This window comes from Pinus tabuliformis, chromosome 2_1 (assembly GCF_031772625.1).
Source record: "Pinus tabuliformis cultivar Carrire ecotype Pingquan chromosome 2_1, CPIR1, whole genome shotgun sequence".
Taxonomy (NCBI): domain Eukaryota; kingdom Viridiplantae; phylum Streptophyta; class Pinopsida; order Pinales; family Pinaceae; genus Pinus; species Pinus tabuliformis.
Window position 1 is genome coordinate 714,619,002 of NC_142299.1, and position 17,960 is coordinate 714,636,961.

Sequence of the window (17,960 nt, forward strand, 5' to 3'; positions counted from 1 at the left end):
CTTTAAGAAGCTTCTCTACTTCCGCCTTAATAGTTGCAGCCTTGTGGGGGTGTACAGGGCATAAACGTTGACGAACAGGCTTAGCACCCGGGTACGTGATTATCTCATGCACCACTATGCTAGGATCAATGCTGGGCATTTCTTCGTAGGACCATGCAAAGACGTCACGAAATTCGCGAAAAAGATTGGTATAGAGTCGAATCTCCTCTGGAGTACAAGTGACTCCAATGTGAAGATGTTCAACAATCCCTGGTTTCACAGAGATGTCGATGGGCTGGGTTTGCGTAATGTTCACCATATTTCCTTCAGAGGACACTTGATAAACTTGGATAGGTGTTTGAAGGGTTTGAAATGGGAAACAAGGAGCAAACCGCTCGAGACAAGTAAGCATATCCTGATGGGCAGGGAGAAACGAGGAACGATGGTGAGAATCATGCCAAGGAGGTTCCTCGAGAGACATAGTCTCAATAATGGCTTCGTCGGAAGGGAATGTTTCTTTTAAAGGGTCCGAAGAAGTCTCATCTACAAGCCATGAGGATGGAGCGAACGAGTCGAGAACCTTGCTCGAAGGAGCAAGTTTAGAAGAGGGAGCCGATGCAGTAATAATTTCGACATAGTTGAGCTCGGTAGGACTGAACGGCATCTGATCGCCCCAAGAATCTACTTGATCGGTGGGAGGGAGGATCCACGGATCAGAACAAGTAGTAATCATATTGACGGAAGCGAAGTTAGAAGGTGGGAGCGGAAAAACACCTATGAGGGCGGGATCTTTGAAAATCCCGGCTCCCAGACTCTCAGATGATTTGGAGGTATGCTCCACAAAAGGGATGTTGCCTTCAGAAGAGGAAGCGAAGAATGACAGCTGGTCTACGGTAACAATCTTCCCTTGATGAGGGAAACGGATGATACAAAACAAAGATGAAGCTACAGCTTGCATCGCGTATATTCAGCTACGTCCGAGAAGGAGGTTGTAGGTAAGACTAGCATCAACAACTTCAACTTCCATCTCGACCGTCTTCCCTTCCAAAGAGATGGGCAAACGTTGGAGTATACCATAAGGATGGGATGCTCTTCCATCAAAAGCTTCCAAGGTTGTGGGAGACTGGCTCAGCATCGGAGATCCAATAGCTTTCCAACAGGCAACAGACATGATGCAAGTTGAAGCACCTTCATCAATGACTGTACGATGAATCGTTTTGGAATTAATAATAACCTGTATGAGGAATGCGATTTGGGGAGGCAGTCTCTGCGTATGGTGTTCCAAGTCAAAAGTAATCAAATCCGAGTCGGCCGGGTCTATGCCACCGATAGCGGATAGCAAGGACTTCCTCTGAGAAGGGCAACTCTGGAGAACTTCTAAAGCGGACATAGCCGACGGAGTCTGAGCTAAGTCCTCAACAATATTGTAGTGTTGTGCAGCACGAGCATTTGGATTGTAAGAAGATTTCCGGAGTACTCCTTTTGGAGGGGGTCGAATAGGCGTCTCAGTACTAGGTCTCTCAATGTGGAGCGGGCTTGAACTGAACGGAGGAGCACTAGAGGGGACCTCAGGCTCTTTCCCGGCAGATGACGGATATTCTTTTGTTCGAGTACTGATGTGGACAGGTATTGTTCCAGCCATAAATACTTGGGAACCGAAGGAAGATGGAGGTTGAGAGGGGTCAGCCACCATTTGAGTTTGTTGGGAGGGAAAGGGTTCTTTGAGCACCGCAGGAGTCCCGGGAGTGCCTTTCAACAAACGACTAACTTCAGACCGCCTAGGGCAGTCTTTGGTATAGTGATCTTCATCACAGATAAGACAAGGATACTTGGGTTTGCGCTTGGCACCTTCCTCAGGCAGAGGTTTAGGGGAGTCCTGTTTAGGTTGATCTGGCTTATTCTTCCCTTTTCCTTTCTTCTTTCCTTTCGAGGCTTTGTCTACCATGGTGGACTGGACGACATTGACCTCGGAAGTAATATTCGAAGTGGGTGTTACCTGAGAAGTGTGTTCATTCGAAGCATTTGATTTTTGCTTCCCAGGGTTCGCGGAATTTTTCTTTGAGGATGAGTTAACAGAACCAATAATACCGTCAACAGTTGGTGTTGGCGGGGCTTTGGATGTTCCTGGTCTCGGGGCATCAGGCAAATAATCATACAATGTACCAGACTGAGAATAAACCAAGTCAAGGTACTGAGCGCGCACGATAGCTTGCTCTTCAGTGACACACGCCCCCATGGAAATGTCCCGAGCTATTGGAGGAACGAACGAAGTCGTAAACCAATCGGTAAGAAGTTGGTCGGGAATCCAAAATTTGATCATACATCTACGCCGTCTCCATTCATGGATATGATCAGAGATATGCGTAGCCGTTGTCTGTCTTAAGGATGTCAGGAGGTGTGTACCCGTTTCATATCAAATGGGCAACTGAAAATGAGTGAGGAATGCCATAGCCAACGAGTTGAAATCCTGAAAGGATCCGCGAGTGAGCTCAATATACCACTTAGCTGCAGAGCCAGTGAGAGTCCTTTGAAAAAGGCGAAGCCGAATCGAATCATCAAGCCACGAATTGGATGAACACCACAAGTGATAGGTCATGACATGAGCTTGAGGATCTTCATTAGCTTTACCATCGAATTTTGGACAGTCACCGGGAATTTTCGTTGGAACCGGAGGCCAATACGGATTATGGAGAATGGGATCGTTGGTCAGTTTGGACACATCCGGTAATTCCAAAGTCGCTAAGAAAGGTAACTGAGGATTGAAGGACATCTGGGGCTGCTGGTAGGATGGAGCACCAGGGTTCCAACCAACTGGCGGTTGCCCCCATGGGCTTGGTCCGGACGGATTTGGCCCCATAGGGTTTTGTCCGTAGGGATTTTGGTTCTGCCCCCCAGCGTTCCATGGATTACCAAACTGTCCTGCAGGAGCACCATACGGTTGCGGATAATTCTGATAAGGATTTGCCTGCAGTTGTTGATAATTTTGATATGGGGCAAACAAAGGTTGCCCTTGAGGTTGTTGGTAACCATACGGTGGCTGGACTCCAAACTGAGTTTGAGAAACAAGCTGAGTTTGATAGACTGGTTGGGATTGAATTCCAACTTGCATTTGAAGACCGGATGGGGCCTGGGGTCCAGCCTGGGGCAAAAAACTAGGTTGAGCAGCGCCAGAAGGATGTCCTGTAGGTTGGGCTATCTGGCCGGAAGGATGACCTAGTTGATATTGAGGTTGGCCCACCTGCCCAGAAGGTTGTACTTGTTGGGGGTGGAGTTGTTGCACAACTGAGGGTTGTCCTAACAGACCAGATGGCCGAGTGGGCTGGGCAGTTGGTTGGCCTGATTGGATTTGAGGCTGGCCGACTTGCCCAGAAGGTTGACTATACTGGACGGTGGGCTGACCATATGGTTGACCAGCTTGTCCAGATGTTGGACCATACTGAACATTAGGTTGGTTTGGGTGAACATACGATTGACCAATTTGTCCAGTAGGATAACCTTGCTGGATACCAGGTTGGCCTTGTTGAACAGAAGATTGACCTGAGTTACCAGAAGGTTGAGCATAAGGGGTGAAAGATGGACCACCAGAGGCGAAAGGTTGTCCCTGGAAGGGTTGTCCTTGTTGGTCTTGATGAGGTGGTCTTTGGGATTGCGCAGACGATACTTGGCCACCATGATAAGAGGTGGGGCCCCAATCAATTGACAGCGGGACTGAAATCTCAACAGTCGGTTGAGACGACAAAGGCCTACCAAAATGTGGTAAATACTGATCGTATGGCCCCTCTGCTGGGACGTTTGACGTAGGATCAAAGACTCCGAATATAGAGGCCGAAGGACGACTGAAAATAGGAGTCGAAGAAGCTACACATATCGTTGGAATGGTTGGGATTGAGGTAACAGACGTACTGCGACTTTGTGGAGTAAAAGGCTTCGTGGTGGGAAAAGCGAGTTGTGACCAAATAGAACTCGTGAAGGGAGTTCCAGAGGACATAACATCCTTTATTACTTTATAGCCTGGAGGTAGTCTCCCAGTAGTAGGGGTGCTACTAACAAATATAGGTTCCGTTGCGGTGGGAATTTCACCGCTTGTCGCAACGGATTCTTCAGTCAAAGTAGGGGATACGTCCTCCATGTCGGAAGAAAATAGTGGGGCTAAAACATGAGGGGAAGTGTATTCCCAAAAAGGGATACCGTCCTCAGAAGGTTCCCAAACGGGGTTCCAATGAAACTCGTAAGTCTTGTCGCCTGGAGCACGAGAATTAATCGGTTGTATACTCGGAATAACAGGAAGAGTTTCACTCACAACCGGTATCTCGGCAAAGGAAGAAGAGGAAATTGGTAATTCCGCCAGGATGAAAACTTCACAAAATCCTAGGGAATTTAACGAGACAAGACCCTACTCAAACTAACGCAAACAAGATCTAACCGGGTAAATGTGAATCGTGGCCGAATAAATTTTAAGACAAAGGAACTGAACTTGACCTTTTCATGTTTTAAGAGTCTAGAAAAGGACAAAAAGATGACTCTAGTCTCCTTCGAATATTTAGTGAACCTGAAGTGACAAATGCTCAGGTGAACCTTTTCTTTTAGGGAGTCCGAAAAGGGTCAAAAGTGACTACTCTGGAGAACTAGGCAAAAGGTTTACCAAACAATCCGTAAAACTGCTTATACACCTTGGCAATCAGATGAAAACCAAGGACTTCCCGTACGGCAGTCAATCTTCCCGAATGCTATGTTCAGTGCATTACGGCTTGTAAGGCGGCAGACACGGCTTCCTGTGGATAAAGGATGATAACCTAGTGGGGTCTCCACATATACTCGACGGTACGTGGGAGCACAAATCCGTGCTAGACCACTATTGAGTCACAAAAGGAGGAATCACCCAACCATAATGTGAAACAACAGTGACTAGGTTTAACGATGCCAGAACACGTCTCTAGCCTAGACCTCTAGAATGTATGCGTTAAGTTCCAATGCATTTTTAGATTCATTCAGTTCATTTTATAGTTGATCTTTGATTAGGTTTTAGTTTTCAGGTCCTACCGTATGTGATCTCTCACAATTTCCTAAATGCAAGCTATATGCCAAAATGTATCATTCCATTCGATGAATGCTAACTACAGAAGAGTTGAGATCTTTCAAACAAACAAAATGATCATCAAACAATCAACAAAGATTCTAATGCAGCTAATGGCAATAAGCGAAACTTTTTCTTTTCTTTTTTTTAAAAGTGACTAATTGCTAATAACAGTGAAGAATTCTAACTTCCATTAACTAATGCAATGCAAAAATATCGTTTGTTTTTTTTTTAAATGGCATAATGCACTTAAACAAATTTTGAGAGATGATAACAAAGAGTAAACAGACAAATTTCGCTTAATGAAAATAGAATCAAGTCTGAAACACCAAGACAATCTGTCAAGCCAAGAAGAATCACAAAGACCTCAATGAGCTATGTGATCTAAGCCCAAACGAAGCCAAGCGAAATCAAAACGAACAATAGGTAGATTGCTCGAAGCACACAATAAAAAGTTTTGACAACCACTAGACAAGTGCAAAAAACAGCCAAGAAGTCAACGGGACAATCAAAGAACCAAAAACTCCCACGGAAGGCTCGATGTACAAAGCCACTAGATGCTCTAGGGCTGGGATATGAGATCGATGGAAAGAGGCAAACACCCAAAGGATGAAGGTCAAAAACCAGTCAAACAAAGCTCTGACACACTCCAGTAGCTGAAAAAGATGTGAAAAGACGGAAATCCGAGTTCAGAAGGCTTCCAAACAAGCAAACTGGCAAAGTTCATAGGCCTGGCGCGACCGTCAGTCTGTAAATCGCGCTATTAAGGGATTAGCGCGAGTTGCTTTTGTGCAACCTGCATCCACTGGCGCGACTGTCAGGTAAAAAATCACGCTAATAAAGTTTGCTGGCTTAAAAATAAAAAACAAGCAGTCTAGGATCTAATCGACAGTATCCAGACCGACCAAGCAGCAAGAGACGGCAAAGAATCCAAACCAGAAAACTATCTAAGCAATCAAAACAAGAGAAAACCAAAGTGCAAGACAAACTCCAAGATGTTCGGTTCGTAAACCAAACCAGAGATTAACTGAAGTGGCGTTGATCTACTTCGCTAATGCAGAGCAATAGTGTTTCGAAGGCTACCTCGCCGTACTTCAGGCTCCATCCAAAGTTTACGAATCAAACAACAAATAGCTTCCCCAGCGGAGTCGCCAAATTGTTGGCGAGGTAAATCCCCTCTGCAGACAGAGGCGATCCCACTAGCCCAAAATGGGTCTAGCAACAATCAAACAATACTATCATGCAGGCTCCTAATTGCAAACTAAAGGTGGATTATGAGAACCTACTTGGATTCCAACGCTAATGTTGTAGGAGAGTTGACGCTCCCGTTCCTTTGCTCCGGCCGGTCACGATCCTCACGATCTTAGTGAATGGACACCTGCACATGCAAAGAACGATACGAATACAAGCATAAAATCCAATAGATGCAATTATATATCGGTCAGAAAAGATATAATTCAATCATCATTATAATGAACAACAAGAATGGAACCATAATTATAGTCATCTATTATTGATAATCAACAAAGGAGTATACAATCGAAGTTCTGACGTCAAATCCTCCTTTGGCTGGGTGATCAGCTACACATGTCTTGCAAAGCTTGTCGGGATCAGGAACAAGCCTCTCTCTCTCTTTGACTATGAATGCAAAGAAGACTCAACAACAATCTCTCAGACTTTTGACAATATCATTCTCCCTCTACTCAAAACTAGCTTGTCAAATGCACCAGAACAAGCTTTTATAGATGGAGGAGGAGGAAGAGATACAATGAATCCAGACATTCATGGGATAAGCATTATCCTTGAAAAGCTATTGTGGATGATGATTCTCGACATCCATGAGATTGACATTATCCCTGAAAAGCCACATGAGTCGAAAGGAAAAAACTCTCGGGCGTGCGTTTGTTAACAAACTTTTCCAAACTTGGTTGGCGCGGGTAAGACTCTGAGACAGAGTGCCAATGAGTGTGCCCTCTTTGGAGAATTTCCTTCATTGGCGCGGGTGATACACTGTGGATCCGTGCTAATGGAAAAAGGGGACTTTTTAAGGATATTTTGTAGGAGATGTCTTCAAGACATATGAAGTCCATACTTAGGGGAACATAATGCAAGTGTTTTCAAGTTATGTCACTGCTCACAAGTCCCGGAATGAGTCCTCCAAAGTGCGGGAAAGGGGTAACAGGGACGGTGACCAATGGTGACAAATTACTGTGTAACAGGGACTCTTGGTTGGAGGTTTAACCGAAGGATTTGGGGATCTAGGTTGTGGAGAGTTGTTGGGAGTCTGATTTGGTGAGGTTTCCAGCATTGTGGCAACAAGTTACAACAGTTTCAGTTGCAGGCAATGAAAAGCAGTGTTGGAGGAGGGCCAATCCCCAAGGGGTCGAAATTGGAAGGTTAAAACCAGGCAAAACCCTTTCTTGGTTTTTTTGGGTTTTTGGAAAGGAGTACATCCCCAAAGTTGTAGAAATTTTTGGGTTGTTTTGAGGGGGTAAATCAAACCCTGATATCAGCTAGCTAAGCAGTTTTGAGGGAACATTGTGGTATTTTGGGTGCAGCAAAGATTACAGTAGCTGGGCACCTTTGTATCATCCACCTGGGGCTTGTAGCTTGCCTTGTGCAAGCCTAGGTGCACTCCTTCCATCTTCTATTGTACTCCAACAATTATAATTAATGAAAATTGGCCAATTTGGTGTTCCGGGCAGAATTTATGTTTACATGTGTGTTTACTGAGTAAATTTATGTGTTGAAATTGTTGCATGTCTTTGTTATCTCTGTAAATTTCTATTATGGAATATTACATAGTTGTTTGACACTAACCCTTGATGAAAAGATGCTAACATATATGACCATGATGAATATGTGATATAGCCCGACTTTATGATCTAACAGGCCTGTTGATGCATGACAATATCATAGACAGGTTGATGACTTGAATGAATATGACTAAATTGGTTTCCCTTCAGAGGAAGATTCTCTCAATAAGATCCCTTACTCCCATTATCATTTGCATTATATGCATATTCTTTACTATATAAGTATGATTTATGCACATGAATAGACAAATATCTAATATTGTTGGTCTATAGCAAAGTTATGATCTAAGAAGAGAGAGTTTTCCCTTACTTTGAGCCTCAGTCGCACAGAAGTAAGATCAAGGGTGTGATTGTAGTCTCTCAACTACACAAAAGAATGCGTATGGGTGAAGTTATTCATACAGGACACAAAAATGAAGTTTGTGCATGAAATTGGAAGTTCACATGAATAGACAAATATATAATATTGCTGGTCTGCAGCAAAGTTTTGATCTAAGAAGAGAAAGTTTTCCCTTACTCTGAGCCTCAGTCACATGGAAGTAAGATCAAGGGTGTGACTGTAGTCTGTCAACTGCACAGAAGAAGGCCTATGGGTGCAGTTATGCCTACAGGACACAAAAATGAAGTTTTGTGCATGAAATCAGAAGTTCACTTGAAGGATGACGGTCCTATAGACGTGGAGCTGACAAAAAGAAGTTCTATGAGCATAGAAGTTTGAATGTTTTACTTTCTATAATGTGAATATGTTGACTAAACTTGTGTTAGGATATTCATATCAATATTTCATTATGATTTAACCTTGTGTATAACAGTATATGATAATAATTGCATGGGTTTGACAAGATTTGATCTATTGGCTTAACTTAGTGAGCATATTAGCTTGAAGATTGATGATATATTTTGGTTTATGGATTATTTGAATTCACGGTGATGACAAGTTAGAGTTATTATTTGATTTGGGATTTGACATGATGACTAATGATTTCATTTGACGACTGATGGTTTGCAATGCTATATGGGCATATTGAATTTCAATGACTTATATTGGTATTCAATAGATGTTCTGTATTGACATCATTAGCTTTGTCACATTAGTTGAAGTATAAACATTTGTGATTTGGTATGAATCTATCTCACAATAAATGGATGGAACTCGCATAAATTATTATTGGTGTATGCATTTGCATCTAGTAACTTATACTATGATCATGAGAATGACTTGATGAAGTATGGCTTGATATTGTTTGGTAAATGATAATTTGTTGATAGATGAAGTTACAACTTGATGTGAGCTCTACCTATCACTTGGTCTATCATGTTAAAATATGAAACTTTGGTCAAATTCCACTTTGGAAAAATCATTTGATGGAGATTATGATTACATTGAATTCCTCTTTTCGATAGGACCAAAATTGACTTAAATATCACTCAAAATAGATAAGGGAAAGTGTACTTATGAAGAAAAGCCCACATGTGCATATTTGATAAGGTTGACCCTAAAGAAAAGTGGACACCCTTGGAAGGCTATAAATACAAGTGACCTCTACCTCATTTGGACATCATCATGAGACACTCTTCTATCTTGGTTTTTGGCTCGCACAAGTCTAAGGCTCGTTCACAGAGGAACAGGTTCGCTCGAAGATGAAATTGCAGGGTTTGAAGCTCGCATTTTTGTTTTAGGGTTTTGGGCCTCAATCGTAGGCACATGAAAGATAGATCTCGACTACAGTCGCTCGCTAGCAGGGTCATCAATGTGATTGAATCATCCCAGTCACACACACAACTCGTCCTCTGTGCGACCAACATCTAGGGTTTCAAAATCTCAGTTGCATATTGTAGTCACTTGCTTGTAGGCTCTAGAGAGAAATTGGAAGCTTCCCAGCCGCACACGTGACTCCTCCTTCATGATACCGGGACCTAAATGATGAAATTTCAGTTGTCCTAAGATTTTGCTCAGTGACTGCAGTGTTCGGTAGTTGACCACAAACAACAACAATTCATTACAGGCTTCAAAATCAGAATTTTGAGTATAAGTATTTTTGGGTTCATTTCATGGATATTTTGTAGTTGTTTTTGTTGGATAGTTGTTTGGATAATGATATGGATCATTATACTCTTTTGATGAATCATTTGATGAAAATCTAATAAGAAGAATAATTGAAAGGGTTTACCCCATAGTGGGTTTTTCCCTGGTCTCCAACCAATCCTAGTGTCTCTATGTGTGAATGATTTTATTCTATTAGTTCCTTTATATTCCGCTGCATTGATGATGATGATATTATTCTTTCTCTATAGTTGCATATGTTGTTGAATAATGAAGTAAATATGAATAATGTTATGGTGTTATGGGGTGAACTTAATGTGTTAATGACTAACATACCAAACCTTTAAAAGGAAGAGGATGAGATCATTTGGGACATCTTAGATTTGTTCATTTTTCTTTGGTGAGGTTTGGAGAACCTAGTTCTCAGCTTCAGTAGCCCCAGAATGGAAACGCTTGGGTGATTCAGTGAGATAAGAAGAAAACCCATCTCATCCCTTAGTGAATTCTCCAAAATTCACAAGTGTGCTATCAGTTCCAACTTTAGTGGAGATACCAGATTTAGTTTGCAATTGTTTGGAGGGCTTCATCTCAACCATTTTTCAGCTAGTTTGTATCACCATGTAATTTCATACTTCATAGTAATATAGTAAGGTTAAGATTTTATACATGTGTTTCCTATCCATTTTAAGTTGCAGCTTTATGTTTCTTAGTTTTTCTGATAATTTCATGGTGAATTTGTGTAATTTGATTGAATATAATTATGGCATAATGTTTTGAAGCGAAATCCTAAATACTTAATGACAATATTAAATGAAATATTATAGTGTTCCAGATCTATTTAATTTTTTCTTGTTTGGGACACTATAATGGCACCATATTGTTGCAAGACCCTTCAATCTAGTCACATCATATTTCACTTTATTTATTCAGCAACATATTCATAGTAAAAATATTTATCCACATCATTGATCGAGTCTATCAATTCTTCAACATTCAGATTACCTTCGTACATGGGTACCTCCATATTTGGTCTGGCACCTAACATATTCATCATCCTCAATATTTTTCTTTTGTTAATGCTTCAACAAGATTTCAAACTTCTTCATAAGATGACTCTCCCTTCTCGCCTCTTCTTTGAGTACTCTATATGGCTTGAACCTTGATTCAATGTATCTCATCTTGCCTAGAAAAATTGTGTTTGCTATAGGTTTTCCTTGAACTATTCTTGCTCCTCTTTGTGCAATTTGCATCTCACAATGAACACTCCCACTCTGATATCAAGATTGATGTAACCAAGATATTTATCATGCTCATTTTCATAGACTCTTTGTTGGTGTATTTCTCTTTAGCATGTGTTCTAAGTGCTCACAAACTTTTTCATATACCTATAGATACCAATTCCCATTATCATACTTACCTTTATACTTTGTTAGTAGACATATAGATATGTTTTCCTATGGGGATGTTGTCAATTAGTGTATCTCACGATTCTCCATTGTATATTCCTATCCTGGTATAGATAGAATGTTACTCGATAGATTTTTTTCTGACAACTAACACCACTAGCTATCGGGTCTCAACGTATCAAGATATAGTCACTTTACCACACTCGTGAAACACTATCATAAAAATTTTAATATGATTTTGTCCTTGTAAATGGATAATTTTACATCTCAATAGACATAAACATTGTTGTCAACTGAAGTCTATTCCCTGGGGCTATTGGATATCAGGTGTTGTGGCTTCAGGGAGCTTTAACATGAAAATTGAAAGTTCATCCCAACCCAATATAGAACCTTTTATCATCAAAGATCAAGATAAGGATACTGGATGATTGGGGTGTTGGGAGGTGGTGATCAAGGTTTCAGGAGATTGAGAACCCACCTCCCTTTCCAAATTCCCAACATACTTCTATCTTGATAGCAACATAAACTTTTAAGTAATGGACTACTCCCTGTTAATTAACATTTTGGGTGTTAGGTGATGGGGTTTTAGTGTTTCTAATTAACACAAACTCATAGAAAGGCTAAGCCAATTTGTAAAGTTAGCTATAGAACCTTGAATTTACAAGTTAACCTCTATTATATTAACAATCTCTTGATTGATACAAGACTTAAAATAAGTTTCATTCTCCACCTAGATTACACAATAACATGAACACAAAGATCAATTTCATAGAGAAGAGCTTCATAAATGCAACCATCACTAGGATATATGCAATCTTAATAAAATAAATCTTCAAAAGGATTACATTGGTTAGATAATCACTCATTTATGCATCACATTACACAATTATTCTCACTCCCTCTCTATTCTCTTCTCTTTTCTCTACTATTCAATCATGTGGGATCTTTTATAAAAATGAGCTATTCAAATCTTCAAAGTTTAAAAATATCCAAACAAACTTCTAACTCCTCCTAATTTTCTTGACGATCCTACTAAAATATTCTTACTTGTCTTATTATATGGCAAGAATGATATACATCGGAAATTCAAAACAAACTAAATCCTTCTCAAACTATTATATCTTAAGAAAATAACAAAGTTACAATTTTAAATGACTATGAGGAATCCAACTTCCTCTCATAAATCCTAAGACCCTTTTGAGGTCAATTATTGACTTGATTAGAAGAGATGCCTCTATATCAAATTGTTTTTTATAGATGTAAACAATATGCAATCACTATAAATAATAAGCATAAACTATAATTCAAAAAATTAATACAATAAAATATTGGCATTATAAAATCTTTCAAAATAATAATTTTTTACATAGGTTATCATAGATTGCTTTCTCCTAGATCATTACATTTGTTGCGCTACTAGAATTTTGGAACCATGGTAAAGTCTCTTATCATTGTCATGTCAACCAAATATATACATGCACAGTTACATTATCTCAAGAGCTCTAGCTTTGAGCTTCTACCAATATCTCTAAAAGGATTTTATTATAAGGTAAGTTATGTTGGTTTGTTGGTGTTGCATGCTTAAACATAGCATAGATAATATCTTTGGAATAAGATTATATTTGTAAAAAGGACACCTTTGTATGGCTAGACATATGATATAAGTTAAAGGTTATGCATGTTATTATTATAAATAAGGTGCCCCCCTTCATATGTATTTCATTATCTTTATCAATATAACAACCAACTTCAAGTTATTATTCATGCAGATGTGCTCTTCCATATATCTGATATAGTAAGTAATATTCAACCTTTAATGTGAAACTCTCCCCTTCTTATTTTTTATGTTTTGTTATCTATAATTTATGAAAATTTTGTTCCACTCAATTTTTGGTGACACAATGTCAGCTTTCACAATTACTATGAAAGTGTTGACAATATATTTGGCGATGCTTCATGTGATATGGGGTGCTTGGTGAATGGATGACTCATGATTGTTTCTTAATGGACTTAGACATTAGATTTTGCTTACTATTTCATTACTATACATTTTCTTGGTGCTTGGGTGGCATTATACCTTGGAGTGTAAACGCCATATGGAGCTTGGTGGCATCCTTCATGATTGCTAAGTATTGGATTTGCTTGCTTGAGATGACTATTTCTTTACAGAATTAGGCATCTTAGAGAAAGGCATTAAAGCCTAGATGGCACAGGGGCTTCACTTAATGAACTTCTGACATATCATGTGCATTCGTGGCATACTAAACAATACCCTTAATTTGACTACATATTGGAAAATACCTCTAAATATCACATTATTTAACCCCCTACCAATACGAACCTTATACACCTTCCCAATTTAAAAAACTCCTACTTTCACTAGATATTGTTGGTATCCATTTTTTCATTAACATTTTTTATACCAAGTTTATATTTTTTCATTAACTTTAAGCTCTATTTTTTATACCTGCCAATATAAAAACCTTTTATCCCCTATTATATGCTCAACATATTATGTCATTTTTTCCTTCAATATATATCCCTCAATATGAACGCATGTGGTATAGTATTTCTCCCCAGTGAAACTTCGTGCTCCACGTGTTAGCCTACTTGTGTAGAGTTAGGTTGCTTACAGTGATTTATGTCCATTTTATATTGTTGTTCTTCCTTAGGTCCATTTTTATATTGCTGATCTCCCTTAGTGCGATGGCCACAACAATCACCCATTTTATTTTGATTCAATAAGTAAAAGAAAAGGTGTGCCCCTACCAAAATTTTTATTTTTAATACCTAATCTTGTGAGTTTATTGTTTATTCATTTTTTCGAATTGATCTTTGGAAGGTTTCATTTTATAAGTTTATGACATGGGAATCTCACAGTTTAATTTTATATTTTTCATTTTTTATTTATATCATACTTTTCCTTAAGTTAAAATTTATTTTTGTTTTACTTATAATTTTATTTTAGATTTTATGTTTATTAGTTTGTATTTTAGTTTACTATTTTTTATATGATAATTATGATTTTCCTTTTAATTTTATTTATTTTGGTGTTGAATTCGATATATAATTTTTTTTGTTTTTTTTTTATTTTAATTTTATTCATTATTTTTTGACGCGTCATAGTAATGCAATTTACTTTTAATGCAGAAGTGTTTACTTACTAACCCAACCTCTTTTGTTCAGTTAGAAAAATAAGATAATAATTTATTTATATTTCAGATTTTCTTTAAATTTTAAAACTCAGTTGGGGTGTCACCATTGCACTCGTCCCAATTTAGACTCTAGGATCACGTGTCCATTTTGAGTTTATTATATTAATAAACCACTTCTATTCATGCCACGTGGCATCCACGTGTTCCTTCATGGCATATCTCAACCCTCCTCTTCATTCCTCACCAGAGTCACCACTCAAGCGTATGGATGAGTTATTTACACACAGAATATCTAAAGTGGTTATTTACACACCATCTGACGGCCCACATCGCATCTAATCAATCAATGATTATAAAACATGGTGTTTTCCCATGGCATTGGACATATACATAGGGGTTCATACACGGAGTAGAGGGACCGCCATCCGACAACCCATAAACCACAATTCAAGTGTGATAGCCCTGCCCTCGCACTCGCAGTTCCATTTGGGTATCCAACTTTTGATCTGACAGTCTACCACGCACTGCCCATCCGATGGTAAGAGGAGCCTCGTTCTTTCCCGCTGACGTCACAAGGGGTAACCCCTGCTAATATCTCTGTCATTCATTCCTTAAAGCACATCTGACGGTCCAGGTTTAAGCGAACTTCCCACTCCCTTGCTGACGTCACAGAGAGGAAGGCCCCATGGTAATATGGCCAGTTGATTCCACGAGGACTAGTATGTCAGCTACGCCACTAAACTACCAGTTTCACAAGGATGTTACAGACAAGCATATTGGCTCTTTAGATCATCGAGATTCAATGCATTCTTCAAGGCCAAGAATCAATGGAATTTATATTGCTTTATGTATATCCATGCCATGCTTGGTGTTTATTAAGCCAACAACATAATGACATATTGTGTAGTTTATACCGCGTATACATATATATCTGCAGATATAGTCTCTTGATAACAGGTCATTCTTCCTCTATCTAAAACTATCCTCACTTGTATGGATTCATTATTTAACAACAAAAATCTCATCAATCATCCCTACTTTTAAGCTCATGAAACTCAATCATTTTTGGCATAAACAATACAAGTCAAATTAACAGTGTTAATGCAATCTTTCATGGTAGAAGTTAGACATGAAGAGACTTATCTTGGATTGAAATATAGAGATGGAAAATTGAGTTAGAGACAACAAATCTCTACCCAACCGTACCATAAACAAGATGCAACCAGATCTATCTTGCAGTTGTCACCCCAGACCCAAATTCCAAAGACTGAGATGGTTTTTCTCCAGGGTTTAAATACCAATTGTTGGTTGAAATAGGGACTCTTGAGGTCCTCCCACCTCCACCCACCTCCACCCACCTACCAAATAGTAGTCAACCAAATGCGCAGTGAATCCAAAGGCTTGTTGCCTCCACCCTACAACTATTCAACAACCAATAAACTCCAAGGGATCTGAATGCTTCACTTACACCCTAAAACATATAACACAATGGTTCCACCCACTGAAGGGAATACAAAACCCACTACCAAACCAGATGAAACAAGCAAGGAGGATTTCAGAACTTCCCCTATCAGGAATCCAAGGACTAAATCTCAACCCAAGCTTGTCAAGGGAATCTAGAGAATACCATCTCCACCCTCTGACTCCAGGTCGTCCAAAGATTTATCCTCACCTGAAGATAATTATTTTGTGCTCTTATTGTTCAACCCAAAATGTGTAGGTGTCTTCTCTGAGCATTGTCTAAGTCCATAATCTTTCTACAATGTCGTAGAAATATCCAATTTTCCAGACCAAGATATATGTGCATGGCCTTTTCTATGCTGACAAAAAATGCATGCTCCTCTTTTCTATGAATCTTACTGTTTTTTATTCTCCCTGTGGTGCAAGTTTTTTCTTGTTCCCAGTGATCCCTATGTGTGCTCAGTGATCCCATTCCCCCTTGCATGCTTTATGTTCTCCTTTTTTTTTCCATCTCCTATTTGAATGCCCTCTCTCTTCTTTTCCTTGTTGTGTGTTCCCTTACTAGGTTGACTTTCTATCTTTTCCTACTGCCTACATAGCTGATATCTCCATAAATGTGTTTGTCATGTTTGCTTGTCAATTCTTCCAAGCAAGGATGGTCCTTGTCCTTCTCTTGTAGTTCCATAAATTATGAAAACACTAGGCCAGTAAAAACAAAACAAGCAGCCATCAATGGTTGTCCCAAAACAGTCAAGTTTTCATGCAACAAGTAAATTGAGCATCCCAAGCAAGTCACCATTCTCAGTGCTTGGAATTTGTGTCCTTTACTCATCACGCTTTTTTTTTTTAGTTTAAAAATTATAATACATGAAATGTTTACATGGCATTCATGAGCAACATATAACTAGAGTTGCCACACTTCTACTCATCAAGAATTTTCAATGTTACAAAATTTATCTCATTCCAAGTTGGGTCACAAAGTTATGGCCCTCAAAATATTTTGAAATATCAAGTATATGTAATCAGTTGACATGGCAGATGACATGTCTCTTAGATCCACATGTCACTATGAGATTATTGCATAGTCAACACAAGAGCCACATCATACAACCGAGTCATTTTCCCACTTGGAATCTAGCCATCTAAATCCAAACTTTTCTTTTGTTTGCATTTTGGAGAAATCTTAGATATCCAAACTTCAAACTCATCTATATTTCTTAATTTTCTTAGATATATAGATTCTAGACTCATTTTTATTTCTTAATTTTGGACCCATGCCCTTTAATTTTTCTCTAAATTTTTTTGTTTTGGTGTTGAATTGGATATGTAGGATTAGATCTTCTTTTTCTTTTGACTTTGATTACATTCATTATTTGAGATAGGTATTCCAATCATCAAGCCACTTATCCAAAATCCATTGTAACACAACATTAGTTCACCTCAAAGAGTTAAAAGTTACAATGTTTTGCTTCATTCAATTTGATCATTTCTTAATTTTGATGCTACCGACGTCTTCTACTCATCTAGAGCTTTTTAATGACATAAATTTTATTTCATTCCAAGTTTGAGTCACAAAGTTATGTCCCTAGGAAGATTTTGAAATATTGTTGTGTTGGTATAAAAGTTAACACGGTAGATGACATGTTTCCTAAATCCATGCATCATTATGTGGCTATTGCTTAGTCAACACAAGATCCATGTGGTCTAGTTGAGTCCTAGGAAGATTTTGACATATTGTTGTGTTGGTATAAAAGTTAACACGGTAGATGACATGTTTCCTAAATCCATGCATCATTATGTGGCTATTGCTTAGTCAACACAAGAACCATGTGGTCTAGTTGAGTCATTTTCCAGCTTAGAATATGGTCATCCAAATCTAGACTTTCTTGTTGTTTTCATTTTAGAAAAATCTTGAATATCGAGATTCAAAACTCATCTAGATCTCTTAATTCTCCCATATGTCTTATTTTAATTTTATTTTTTCCCAGATTCCTTATTTCTTCAATATTTTGGGTTTCAATGTTT